The sequence below is a fragment of the Equus asinus genome, chromosome 21 (assembly GCF_041296235.1).
Source record: "Equus asinus isolate D_3611 breed Donkey chromosome 21, EquAss-T2T_v2, whole genome shotgun sequence".
NCBI classification, from domain to species: Eukaryota; Metazoa; Chordata; class Mammalia; order Perissodactyla; family Equidae; genus Equus; species Equus asinus.
Window position 1 is genome coordinate 29,821,235 of NC_091810.1, and position 14,478 is coordinate 29,835,712.

Here is a 14,478-nt window from a genome sequence, read left to right on the forward strand (position 1 = left end):
GATGGGTCAAACAAAAGAACTCCTCTGGAGGGAGGATATCACCCTCTTAAACCCTAGACGCTCACTGAGGTCCTTTCTGTAGACTGAGCAGAGGCTCCTGAGGAAGATTTTCAGACTCCACTTTGAGAACGCTCTCTAACATATGGCTTCATCACCTGAAGACTTTACGCACCCACAGAAACTGGGCACACTGCCTTTTTTCCAACTTCATCTTGGACTGGACAATTGTGGACTACAAAACTTTAGCCACTCTGTCCCCTTTTTGTGTCACCAGCCTAGACTGGGGCTACTCAAAGGGTGGTCCCTGGACCAGCAGCATCAGCATTCCCAGGGAGCAGGGGAGAAATGTAAAATCTTGGGCTGCACCCCAGACCTACTAAATCAGAATCTGGTGCCTGAAAAGACCCCAGGTGTCTCCGATGCACATTAAAGATTGAGAAATGCAGCTCCAAACAGTTCTTCCTAAGTTGTCCCAGCATAAGAGTCATCTGAGGCGCTTGTTGACGTACAGCCTCCTTGACCCCTCTCGAGAGCTTCCCCACAGCATCGGGTGTAGGATGGGGCCTGGGTGTTTGTGTGGGTAACTAATGCCTACCAGGCTTTCTTTTCCTGAAAGTCAAGATTCTCTGCTCTGACTTAGTGGTTCTCAGTCCTAGTTGTTCATTAGAATTACCTGGTGAGCCTTTAAAACATACCGAAGCCAGGAATGCGCTTGTAGCAATTCCACTCAGTTGGGTGAAGGTGGAGCCCAGGCGCCTTCCTGGGGCCTCTATTGTACGAGAAACATTCACAGCCTCTGTCAGTGCTTCTCAAAATGTGGACCAGCAGCACCAGCGCGACCTGAGAACTTGTCAGAGATGCAAGTTTGCGGGGCCTGCCTCCCAAACCTGCTGAATCAGAAACTCCGCAGGTGGCCCCAGTTATCTCTGTTTCAAGACGTTTCCTGGACAAGACCGGCTGCATAATTTTTGGGCTCCAGTGCCAAATGAAACACAGGGCCCTTGGACAGAAATTATTAAGAATTTCAGGATGGTGGCGGCACAGCGTTGAGCCATACATAGAGTCTTCTAAGCATGGGGTCCTGTGCGGCTGCCCTGGGTGTGCACCCAGGTGATGCTGGTGCACATTAAAGTGTGAGAACCGCTGGTCTAGATTCTTCTCCAGGGGACAGCTTGTGTTTCCGCTTCTTAGCATGGGCCAAGGGTGCCCCTCAGGACTTGTAAGCCCCTGGCCCTGGGTTGATGATGATAATAGGACCCTTCACGGATCATTTATGATGGACCAGCACTGGCACTTTCCATGCATTCTTTTCATTCAGGTCCCACAGTGACCCCAGGAGCCGGGTTCTGTTACCTTCATTCCCATTGTGCAGGTGGGAAACAGCGCACCAAGGCCAAGGGCCATCGGTAGGTTGAATATTTTGAGTATCCCCCGCCTTCTCCTTCCTACCCCTTCCTCCCATTGCAGTGACTGTCAGCCCTGAGACCATCCTCACTCCTAACTCCGTGAGTGAGGACTTACTGGAACAGAAGGGCCTGAAAGGGCTCTAACCAGGGGCCAGGTGTTTTGCTCCGGCCAGTTAGAAGGGTTTAGAATCACAGGTTTTCTACCTATTATTTTGCCAAAGAGGAACTGGAGGCCCGGGCTGGGGCCAGAACTAGCAAGTGAGAGTCAGGATTTGAATCCAGGACCTTCTGATGTCAAGTGCCTCCCACAGTTGCAGGTTGTAAGTGAGGTCCCACCCAGTCATTTACAGGACAGAACACGTCCCCCCTCTTGTAGTTTTGAAAGGGAGAGGAGCAATAAAAGGCCAAGGAAAGAAATTGAAGTCTCCTGGGGGCTAGAAAAAGAGACCAGGAGACAGGGAATAGAGGGAGCTCTAAAGTGAAATGGACAGGACGTTGTCGGCTGGGTGCCCCTGGGCAAATCACTTCACCTCTCTGAGCCTGATTCCTTTCCTACAATGGGGGTATAATAATATTCACCTTTATTGGGTTGCTGTGAGACTGCAACGAGATTGAGGTTAAAAAGAGCCACATGCTTAATATGACTCCTGTCACACAGTAAGTGCTCAATAAAAGATGGCCATTGTTATTATTATCAAGGAGGACTTTACCCCAGGCCAGTGGGATTTTGAGTAAAAGTCTTTGCTCTACCCCTCTCCCCATCATCCCCCGCAACTTTCTGCCTCCCTCACAGTGGAGTTGGGTAAATCAGAATATTCAGGACAGAGCTGAGAGATCTGGGGTTCTGTCCCAACCGCACCCCTAAGTCATTTAGACCTTAGACTTGTCTCTACCCGCTTCTGGCCTTGGTTTGCTCATCCGACAGTAACAGGCTTGAACCCGGAATCTGTAAGGCTCTACAATGCTCTGGTTTCCTCTGAGCATCACAGAATCCATTTGCAATTGAAGTCTGTTCCTGAGCACTTGGTTTCTTGAAAGACATTTGAAAAGAAGTCTGGGAAGGAGAGATTCCTGAGGCAAGTCGCCTTGGGGTGTGTATCTGGCGTCCCCCAGCTATTAACTGAAAGAAGAGCGGGAACTTGGAAACCCCTGCCTCTGTGTGCTGACCCTTGGGGTCCTGGCTTCAAGGGTATACCTGTCATCGTCACTATGACCAACGTAATCCCTGACCCTCTGTGAGCCCCAGATGTGAATTCTGAATAACACCAATTGTGCCGCAGCTCAGGTTTTCTCCGTCTTCCTTTTCCCTGTTGGGGGAGGTTGGTGAGCAGGAGGGTTGTCAGGGAGTCCTCTTGGGATCAAGGCCTGTGGAAGGGAAGGACGTGAACCGGGAAAGGGAGAGGCAGAGCTGCAATGCAGTCACAAGGAAGGCCTTGCCAGCTCTCCAGGGAATTGTCTGCTGGGAGCACCCTGCAGAGCCATTCGAGTGGAGCTGGGGAGGGGTTATGTGATCAGGACTTTACACCCACATGTCAACCAGTCATTGCTGCAGCCCCCATGGAGGGGGCATGACCCCGGTGAGAAGGCAGCTTTCTGCAGCACTGCAATCCTCTTAGGGCACTGACAGCTAAGGGCTGTCTGCCGGCTGCTCTCCCTGCAGCTAGGGGCCTAAGTGCCCCATGCCTTAAGGGGAAACCGGGTGTCTTATTACAGCACCCCCGCTGCTCCTCCTTATTCCTAATCGTGCTGCTTAGGAAAAGCATGATGACTTTAGCCTTTACCAGGGCTTATTGGGTGGAGATTATACAGTTTTCCACCAATTTGGCCTTTTCCTCTTGAAAGCAGATCATGCTGGAGAGTCAGAGCCGGCCAAGAGGTTGAGAAGAGCTGGTGATGTGGGATGACCGTGTCCCACTACGAAGACTAAGAGCCATCACTTGCCATCAGTTACTGAGTGCCAGCTATATTCCAGGTTCACGTCTCTCACTTTCTTTCAAGTCCTTCAGCATACCTACTGTGACATCATGAGTGCTGAATCTACAGCCCAGTGAGGCTGAGGGCGGCCCCATCAAGAATGCACAGTCCAGGGGGAGCCCGCCAGGCCGTTCTGGAAGGTGGCAGCTGCAAGCACCTCTGTCTCCCACATCTTGAGTAACAACCAAAGCTTTGCTAATTAGCATTCATATGTCAGAAGTGAGGGTGTGTGTGTGTGTAAATAGTGACCTGTGAGCAGCCTTATGAATATTAGAAGTGTGCTCTCACTCATGAAATGAAAGGTATTCACATTATCTTGTTAGGCTTCAATCTCTTGGAGATGTAGGTGCCCCGTGTTCTCATGATTAGGGTCTAAGAATCCAGGGAGATATGTACCCTTTACCCAAAGATAATCACTAGGCAAAATCACTAAATACTCCCTTGAATGAACTTTTCATGCCAAGGTGTGGTTACAACAAAATAGGTTATATGAGCTGTTTGGGGCTCATTTTTTAATAAATTAATAGTTGATAAATTTTCTTATGTGTGGTAGAGAGTTTCTTTCTTTAAAACTTAGAAAAAAGATTATGCAGAGCATGGCTAACTCAGCACCTCAAACTTGCTCAGTGGCTGCTCCGTGTACACTGCAGAAGAATCTACAAGTTGTCCCTCAGCCCAAGCGTCTCCCGTCCCTTTGCAGCTGGGCACCAGGCCACCTGCTGTATGCGCTTTCTTCATTTAATGCCCACAGCAACCCTAGGAGGTGTGGACTATTGTTTATATCCATCTGACTAGTGAGAAAACCAAACCTCAGAGCGGTTTAATAACTCACCCTGAGGTCTTCACAGACAAAAAACCGGGATTTGGACCCAGGCCTGCCTGTTTCCCAGGCCTGTGTTCCTCACTTCTGGCTCGTTCTGCCTGCCAGAGGGCCGTCTGCGAAGGCAGGAGGGGAAATGACACGGGCCCAGTGCTTTTTGGCTGGTTCTTCTCTGTTCCCACGTGACTATGTGCTAAAATACTGTTAGGGAAGTGGCCATGCTTGCACATCTATGTGGCACATCTCTAAAAGATTTCAGCCGATCCGTGTCTTGAATGTTGCCAATCTCACCAATGAGAGCTCACTTCTAGTATTCATCAGGCTGGTCAACAGGCCAATATTTTCACCCAAATAAATAAATAAAAATAAAACAAAACTCATTTCTGACCCTGCAGATGCGAAGGCCTGCATCCAGCTAGACTCTGACACGAGCCATCCACGTGACCCTCGGCAAGCTTCTTTAACCCTTCCAAGCTTCGCTTCCTTCCTCCAAAATGGAAATCGTCCCTCCTACAGATTTACGTTTGTGATGTGTGTGTGTTTTAAGAAGTCTAAAGTAGGATACCAAAGTGACGGAACTAGTCATGGGAACATTAAAAGTTGGCTAAAATACCCATAGGAAAGGTGTCTTTCTGATGTTGCCTAGACAAGAGCATCAGAAAGTGTGGGTTTTCTGAGCTTTTTCGTGGGCAGAAGCTGACTGTGGCCTGCTGGAAAGGGATGACTTTGGAATCAGCCAGTCTCGGTGTAGGACACGATGTCGGCCCCCTGCCCCATCCCCTTGCTCTCATCTCTGCTGCGTGCAGACACCTATCTGGGGCTTTCTCTGGCCAAGGAGTGTGCTCAGCCCACGCACAAACCAGGCTGGATGCGCAGGGGTGATGTCCCAGAGAGCAGCCCCAACCAAATGTGAATGGGAGTTGGCGGAGAAGCTTCCAGCTTCCTCGCCTCCAGGTGGTATGGTTCTGAGCCGTGTTCTATGCAGTGTCCCTAGAGGCCCCGCGGGACTGACTCTCAGCTGCCCCCAGAGATAGCTGCTCACTCACGCACTTCGTTGGCTTCCTTTCCTTCTGTTCCACGTCCCCATCCCCTACAGTACTCCCTGGGACCACCTCCCAGATGAACTACATGCACTCAAATATTTGTTTCAGGATCTGCTTCTGTGGGAACCAAGATAACTGGTTCAAATCCCTCCTCTGCCACTGACCCCTAATGGGTCTTTGGACAGATTATTTCAGTCGCCTGAACTACAGTGTCCTCACCTGGAATAGTACAATGATAAGAGTAGAACAAATCTCACAAGACAGTTGTGAGGACTCCAGAAAGTATTCCGTGTAAATAATTAAGAAGAGCATCTGGCATACAGCAGGCACTCAATAAATGCTACTACTAATTGTTAGTAGTATTCTAACTGATAGTTCCTGAAATTTCCTTGGCTGAGTCTAAACCCAATCTGAGAGCTCTCAGCTCTCAAACCTCAGACTTACTCTGGCTGACTCTCCCTGTGTATTTCAGGGGATCTAATTCATTTAACATATTTTTAGCAGATATTGACTTAACACCTATTACATGGAAGACGTAGTGCCATGGCTGATATAATGAACAAGATGAGGTCGCTGTGTCCAGGGAGATAAGACACATCCACACATAGGTACCACGTAAGATTGTGATAAGTGCTCTAGTATACGTGCCAATAAAGGAGAAAGTGAGTTGAGGGGAGGGTGGAGATAACGGTGTCTGGTGTGGAGGAGGAAGTGGTTGGAGGTCGCTTTTGAAAGTTGGGTAGAATTTCAATAGAAATGGAAGGGAAAGAAAGTGACAAAAAGGTAGGAGGAGTCTGGCGTTCTGGAGCGATCTCATCCATATCTTACAGGAGAAGCAATAGATTGATGACCTTGCATCTCTCAGAGCTAAGGGGACAGCCGATTCTCCAAAAACATTGTCATCATTATTAGTATACCTAACACATGGTACTTCCTCTGTGCCAGGAACCCCTGTAGATGCGATGCATATGTTAACTCATTTAATCCTCACCTTCAAGGTCAGTTCCACTATCAGCTCCATTTTACGGATCAGGAAACTGAGATGAAAGGGGTTGGGCGTTTCACCCAAGCTTGCTCAGATACTAAGCAGAGGGCTGACATACAAACCCAGGCCGTTTGCCTCCAGAGTTCACACTATAAAGTGCGTATAAACTGCCTCTCAAGAATGGCACCTTTTTAGGATTTTAGGGAAATATGTGGCTGCGACATTAACAAACTCCTAGAGGAGAGACTGTGAAGGAAAACCTTTGAGCCCATAAAGGGGGTCTCCAAGGATGGAGAGGGTTCTGGAAGTTGCAGGTTACCATAACAATGCTCCCCTCAGCCCAGCCCATGCCCCCAGGCTCACTGCCACTGGTTTCTAAACCCACAGTGCCCCTGCACAGGCCCCCTCCCCCGCGGGGCCTGCGGGGGAGTACCCACAGCTTGCGGTGGCTGTGGTTTGGCGCTGAGGACCCATGTGTAAGGGGAGCCCCCATCTGAGGTGGAAGCATGTGTGTGTCTCCAGAACTCCAGCCCCAGAGGGCCTGGAAGAGGTAGGACATCGCTGGTTTGATCCCAAACAAAACAGGTCAGGACTTTCCTGTTTGTTTTTTTTCCTCGGGGCGGGGGAGGGGGAGGAATGTGCAGAGGCTGCTAATTGGATAGTGAGGTGACCGATTTCTTATTTTCCTATCCGTGCTGCGCGGAGCTGTAGGAAGTCTGTGGGGTGAGAAGGACACAGGGGGACGTCTCTGGGTCTCTCTGAGATGGAGTTCAGAGTCGGGACCAAAGCTGCCAGCTGACATGTTTTATTTGGCCTGCCTGGTGTTTAAAAAAAGGTTTTAAAATAGATGCTGACATTTTTCAAAGGGGGAGGTTATACATAAACTTCTGCATTCCTGGCTTGTGTCGAGAAATTGGAAGACCTGGGCCCAAATCCCTGCAAGTGACCAAGCCAGGAAGCAGAGCCGGGCCCACCCCTTTAGACGGGTCACCAGAGTCCCCACCACCAGCTGGCTCCCTGCATCACCTCTCTGGCCCCGTAGGCATTTGAGCTTGTGACCCCAGAGGAAGGAAAGCCCTGCTTCTGAGGACCCTCACCAGTCTCAGGACAGGCGCCACCACGCAGCCTGTGACTCAGCCAGCCGACCCACGGCCAAGGCCACCAGCAAGGGCCACTTCCAGAGTCGGTTTAATGGCAGATTAAGTTGCCCATTACAACTCCATTAGAACGCAGCGTGATGCATCACTGGGTAAACGAGAGGGGCTGAAGTCGGAGACAGGTTCCTGGAGCGCTCCATCCAATTTAATTCTTCTCCTTTTTTTTTTAAACCCGAGGCAGATGAGAGAGGAGAGTGTAAATCACCCTTCCTTCGATGGCTCATCATAAAGGAGATGGAGAGAAATTAGAGGAGGCAAGAGAAGGGAAAGCAATGATGAACAAGGCAGAGGTTGTTACAGCGTGATTGAAGATGGGCAGAGAGCGCTGGAGAAGATGCTTGAAATCAGGCTCGGCCTCCTGGCCTGATTTGGCCATTCTGAATGAGTGGAAAAAGCCTCCAGCCCAGCCCACTGCTCTGCCTCATAGTGTGTGATGGGAGGAATATGTAGCCAGAGAACTTTCTGAGACGGTGCCTTATAATGCCAACTACATGGAATCTGAAGTCAGTCAGGATGTTTCATAATCCTCGCTCTGTTGTTTTTTGGCTTTGTGACTTTGGGTAAGGTACTTAACCTCTCTGAGTCACATTTTCCTCATCTATTAAATGAGGTAGACATCCTAAAGGCAAAGGGGGGTATCCAAAGTCATAGCAGCCCCTTACCAAGTGATGCTTTCTTCAGTGTAATGTTATGAAAGAGATAAATTGGACGATCCCCAAATGAAGGTACATTTCACGACCCTCTAGCTCAGGTGGCGGTTGTATGGGGTTATCAGCAGGTTGTGCTTAGTTCCTCCTGAGGAAGGGCAGGAAGACTGTCCCTTGCAGGGTTCTAAGAGAGTCCGCACAGGTGAAACACAGGTAGGCAATGTTCACGTGGGAGAACTCAGTCTCCGAGGATGGCAGGCCTCGGCTCACTGGGCTTCTCCAGGCCTCCCCAGCATGGTCACGAGCTGCTCTTACTGGATGGACACTGGAGCCCCCACCCTGAGGTTGTTCTCTGCCCTTCTCCCCTGCTCAGTGCCCTGGGATGCTGACGCCAGCAGCGCCTCACCCACTGTCTTTGCTTGGGTTTCCCCGAAAGCAGAGCCTCCCATCAGGACTTGAGTGCTGCTGGTTTCTAGAGGGTTGGGGTGAACACGGAGATGCCCAGTCAGATCCCTTCAGGGAAGGACTGACTGTGCCATCTGTCCACGGATTGTCACATTCTCCCGTCAATAGGTGCTGGGCCAGGCAGAGGCACCAGCAGGAGTTCAGAGGGTGAGAGGACAGGGCAGTGGGCTCTTTCTTCCCTGCTCCTCCCACCTCCGCACCAGTGCTCGGGCAGCAGCCCCAACTTCCTCCTGGATGCAGGGCCCCTGAGATCAGAAACACTATCCCGCCTGCCCCTTCAGGCTGAGGAACATAGGGGCTTCCCAGGTTGCTAGTCTCGGGGTGTCTCCACCTCCCTTGCTTGTTCCCTTCATCCCACTCACTCCTCGCTTAATCGTCTCCTCACTAAAGCAACTTTGGTGGAATGCTCTGTGGGGACCCTGATGGACACGATGAACCAGGCCACCTCTGGAGGATGAGCGCCTTGTCTCTGAGTGGCCCTCCAGGCCCCGTGGGCCCCACCTACTCCAGCTCCTCCATCTCTCCTCCCTCCCAGCCAGTCGGGGTCCCCCACGGCGTCTGTTCACATTTGAATCTATTCCTTGTAGACAAATTTATTCCCTCCTCCTTCATGACTTTGCCTTTTGATTTGGAGGAAGAACAAAGCCCATCTCTGCGAAGCTGTGAAATGTTTTGCTTTCCCACACACCAGCTTTGAACATCAGAAACATTGCCTTTCGTGACTCTTTGGGTTCTCGGAAATGGGCTTCAAGTGCCTGTTTTGGGAGTTAAAATCTGAACATCAGCTCTTTTCCCCTCTCTGCGTTCCTGCCACACGATCCCAGGCCTCTCTGCGGGGATGGACCCCTCAGGCTGTGTAGAAGGAAGTCATCTAAAAGAAACGTGGAAAAAAAGGAACAGCCCTCCTTTTCAGGAGATGTTTCTCCAGCCACTTCTTTTCCACAGGTGGGAGGTGGCGTGGCAGCAGACTTTCCAGTGAATACACGACCACTTCTCCACTTCCGTCCCCCAATGCACACCTTCTCCAGAAATTCTGAAGTACCCTGTGACTGTTCCTTCGACACGTATTGAGTGCCTACTGCATGCCAAATAGCCGGGTTCTGGGAAGTGACTCCCGCCCCCTGCCACGGATTTATAATCTACGTCGTGTGGTAGAGATTAATCCAATGGTCACACGAAGTGTGGCATTGTAGTTTTGCTTCGCACCTGCTGTTCCCTCTGCCTGGAGTCTTTTCCCTCAGGTATCTACACAGCTCGCTCCATACCTCCTCCAGGTTTTTTCACAGCCATCATTCTTCATGGAGGACCTCTGTGGCCACCCACATCCCTGCTTCCTTTTTTCTCTTGTTTCCTTGTTTATGGTCAGTCTGTCCCAGAATGTAAGCTTCATGAGAATAAGCCTTTTTCTTCTTTTTTTTCCAGTCTTTTTTTTTTCTCTACAGTACTCTCAGAACTGAGGACAGTACATGGCACATTGTAGATGCTGAAACAGTGTTGATTGAATGAATGAACCATAGCAAGTGCTAATAAGCATGAGGCTGAGACTAAACGCTTCACAGGGGAAGTGACAATCAGGCTGATCTGACAAAGATTAGGAGGCGCTAACTTGGCCTAAAGGAGAAAGGACTAATTCCAGGCAGGCAACACGAGCATGTGCAAAGGCCCTGGAGTGAGTTGGAGCATGGTGGCCTTAAGGAACTAGAAGGAGTTCAGTAGGCTTCAAGCACAGAGGACGGGACAGAGATGTGATGGAGTTGTAGGAACAGCTGCCCCTTAGAACAGCAGTGCTGGGAACTATTCCCGTCTTCACAACTCTGGGAGGAAGGTTCTGCACGTAGCCCTTTTTAGAGTTGAGAAAACAAGGGCCAGGGAGTGTAGGGCACTTGTGCAATTCACAAAGGCAATGAGCAGCAGAATTAGAATTCAAACCCAGGGACTTTACCGTCAGAGCCTGTGGTCTTAACCTCCGTGGCCTTCCCTCCGTGGAGGAGGAGTAGGGGAGGGCGGCACCTGGGGGGCCTTGGAGTGACGTAGAATCCAGTTTGGGAGGCGGGGGGAGCCAGCAGATACAGGCTGAACATCTCCCGGGGGGCTTCTCCCTGTCCCCTTGGCTCTGCACACCCGACCCCGCCCGGCCCTCGGAGCCACACCTGCCCTAACTGGATTGACTGTTCAAAACTCGTTTCCCTTTTCTAGTCAGGATGAGCAAAAGCAGCCGAAATCCCCTGAAGGTTTGGCTATGTACCAATAAGACCTCTTCAGAGACTGTTATAAGCTAGTGCTGTGTTCGCTGGGATGATGGGTTACTTGAAAAGGCATTAACTAGGTCATTTGTAGTGCAGTGTGGGTGGTTCTCCACTTGGCCGCCCCCTTGACTCACCTGGGGAGCTTTTGAAAAGTCGCCATGTCCAGGCCACCCCGTGACCAATTGTATCAGAAGCTCTGGAAGTGGGACCCAGGCATCAGTACTTTTTAAAGCTCCCAGGGAAGCCGAACGAGCAGTCTGGTTTGAGGATCGCAGGCCCTCGCTGCTCAAAGGGTGGACCAGTCACCAATCGCAGCATCCCTGGGAGGCTTGTTAGAAATGCAGAATCTCAGGCCCCACTGCAGATCTGCTAATTCAAGATCCGCGTTATACTAGGGGATTCCTGTCCACATCAAGGTTTGAAAAGCGCTGCTCTAGGACCGCACTGCCCAGTACGGTAGCCACTAACCGCCTGTGGCTATTTAGATTTAAATTAAAAATCCAGCTCCTCCATAGCACTAGCCACATTGCAAGTGCTCCATTGCCCCATGTGACTGGCGGCTACCCTATTGGACAGTGCAGATATAGACCATTTCGATCATTGCAGAAAGTTCCATTGGACAGCATTGCTCTAGAATATTCTGGAAAGGGGTGCTAACCCGCTGTGATCTTTTTCCTTTGGAGGCTACAGATGTACAGATGGACAATGCTACCCCCTTGGAGGGGACAAAATTGAGATACATTCAGCTGGGCACATGAGGGGCTATATCTAGATTATTTATTTTCTCTTCATTTTAAATAAATCAAGAACACAGCCTTATCTTCCCAAGGCCTGGATACGTGCAGTTGGTGGAGTGGTGAACAGATGAGTGGGGACTGCGGAGAAATGTGAGAAGTGAGATCAATTTCAAGTGCTGGAACAGAATGTGAGACGGTGGCCCTGGTCCCCACCCTCCCCTGTCAGCCCCGCCCAGGCAGCCGGAGCACACTCCCCAGTCACCACGATGCAGAAAAGTGCTGGGCAACTGGGTGTGACTGATTTGTGGCTCCAGGTGCAAATATGAAAAGCGGGCGTTTTGTCAGCTGAATAATAGCCAAGCTGCAGTGTGACGTGGCTGGGGGCTTAGGTGATTTTTCTTTGCGGGAGGGAGTTCAGGCGCTTCGGCAAAACCCTTCCTTTTTTGGGGAAAGGCCAGGCGATGTTTCTCCACATAGACAGTTTGGTTGCTGACAGCAGGATGCATAATGCAGCGAGAGCTGCACGATATGATCGTGACAGACCACGCCAGCGGGGGCAAGTGAAGTGCCTCTTCCTGAGCAAAGATGCTCTCCATCTACACAGCTGCTCCGCCGGCTGACAGGAGGTGAGGGGCAACGCCCAGCAGGCAGATCACTTGTTTATTTACACAGTCCTTTGGTGCTCTCTCTGCAAATTACCACCGGGCAGGAGCAGGTTCAAAAGGTGAGAAAGCAAAATGGAGAGTGCACCAACATAGTGTATCCCACGACATGGCAACATTGCTGTTTAAATCTTTACAAAATTTCAGCTGTTGATGCTCAGTTGGTAGGGTTACATAGTAGTGCTTGCATTTTTAAGTTGTTTTGTGATTGTTTTATGAGGTTGGTCCTCATGACTACTTCAGGAGGAGGTCAGAGCAAGTTTGATCGTCCCCTTTAAAGGGAAATAAAGCCCAGAGTGGTTAAGCGATTTTTCTAAGGTCATCCAGCTGCTAGTGAGTTGGAGACTTAAAGCAGTCATTCATTTATTCAGAACTATTCATTGCGAATCCTGAGTGCCCGGCTCTGTGGATGTTTCTGCACAGTCTTTGTTTTCCTGGAGCTTGAATTCTAGAGAGGCTGACAGAAAAAGAAACGAGGCAAACTAACAAATTCGATGATCACAGATTATGGCAAGTGCTATGAAGGAAAACAACAACAACGACAAAACCCCAAGTTGAAGATAGAAGAGCTGGGAGAGGGATGGGCTACGTGGATAAGCTGATTTGCAGTCTTCTCTGAAGAGGAGGCATTTGTGCCGAGAGTTGGAGAGTGACAGGTAACCGGCCAAGGCAAGAGTGGGAAAGAGCATTCCACGCAGAGGGAACGGCACAAGCAGAGGCTGTGAGGCTGTGAGGCAGGCGGGCGTCTGCTACGTGGGCCGCCTAAGGAAGGCCTGCGAGTTGCCACCCTGAGACGGAGAGCGGTTAGTGACAGTAGTGCCTAGCTGCCGCCCACCTCCCTCGCCCCATCGCACCTCTCCAGCGAAGGGGCATTTTGTCTTTACCCCTCAGTTCCTCCTCCTCGGGGCCCCCCACTGAGAGTCGGTTCTGCCAGCACAGTTCCAAGGTTTTGTGCTGTAGCATCAGGAGGATGGTGGAGAGAGAGGTCTGGAAAACTGGAAGGAAGGGCAATGGGCTGCACAGACCTGAAGCCTGGGTGTCAGCGGCAGCTGGAGTAGAATGTGAGAGTGAAGCATCGAGAAAGAGTCAGAGGGCAGAGTTTCCAGAGCAGCTGCCAGCTATGGGAAGAGAGGCAGAGGGCCGCAATAGCTTGTGAATGGCAGCCTCTCCATCTCGTTTGAGAGATTGTTTTGGCTGGGTCTCCGTGTTTCTCTCGACAGGCTATTGCCCAGAGACTGGATTACATGGGCCCTAAAGTTTATGCGAGTTACTCTAAAATATAAGCCCCAACCGACAGCCTGCCGAGTTTCTCAGAAGTCCGTCTGATAAAGATGGAGTCCTGCATAGAGAGATTTGAGCAAGAGTCGTGCAGCAAATAACACAGGGTTATTTTCTTCTCTGCTCCTATTCCAATTTGCCCAGCATAATATCCCCAGTGACCATTGCATTTGGAAATCTGAACTTACAGGACAGAGCTGCGTGCATTGTGAGGTTGGCCCTTGTTGGGTTGCATTGGGGGCAGGGGGGCGGGCAGAAGGGGCAGTAATCATTATCATTATCAGAAGCATTTCTCTAGCACTCGCTTAATGTCAGGCATCATTCTAAGCACATGACACGCATTCGTGTATATAACCCGCGTAATATCCCCACAGGACTGATAGGTACTATTTACATCTCTATTTCACAGAAGGGGAAACCGAGGCATAAACTCAGAGTTAGTAGATGGCACAGCCAGAATCGGAACTCAGATGGTTTGGCTCCATGGCACCTGCTCTTCAGCACTGTAGAGGGACCTAAGAGACCCCTAAGGTCTCATCTGATCCCCCCCATGGTCACCCCCATTGGCCACAGTTCCTGACTAAATGTGACAATCACTGCTGGCACTTAGTAAGGGCACAGCATTGTCCTAAGAACTTTACACAAAATGTCTTGTTATATCTTCTTAACAGTTCTTTTTGAGAGGTACTGTTATTCTTCCCATTTGACAGATGAGGAAACAGATTCCGAAAAGTAAGGAATTTGGTCACGTAAATAAGTGGTAGAGTCCAAATCCAAATCCAAGAGTTGAAGTCCCGAGCCTGAGCTCTGAACTAACAACTGGTCCCTTTTTTTCTTTTCTTTTCTTTTCTTTTTTTTTTTTGGTGAGGAAGATTTGCCCTGAGCTAACATCTGTGCTAATCTTCCTCTATTTTGTAGGTGGGTCACCGCCACAGTGTGGCTGACGAGTGAAGTAGGTCTGCACCTCGGATCTGAACCTGCGAACCTGGGCTGCCAACGCAGAGCGCACAGAACTTTAACCACTTGGCCATGGGGCCAGCCCCAGTCCCTTTTTTTGA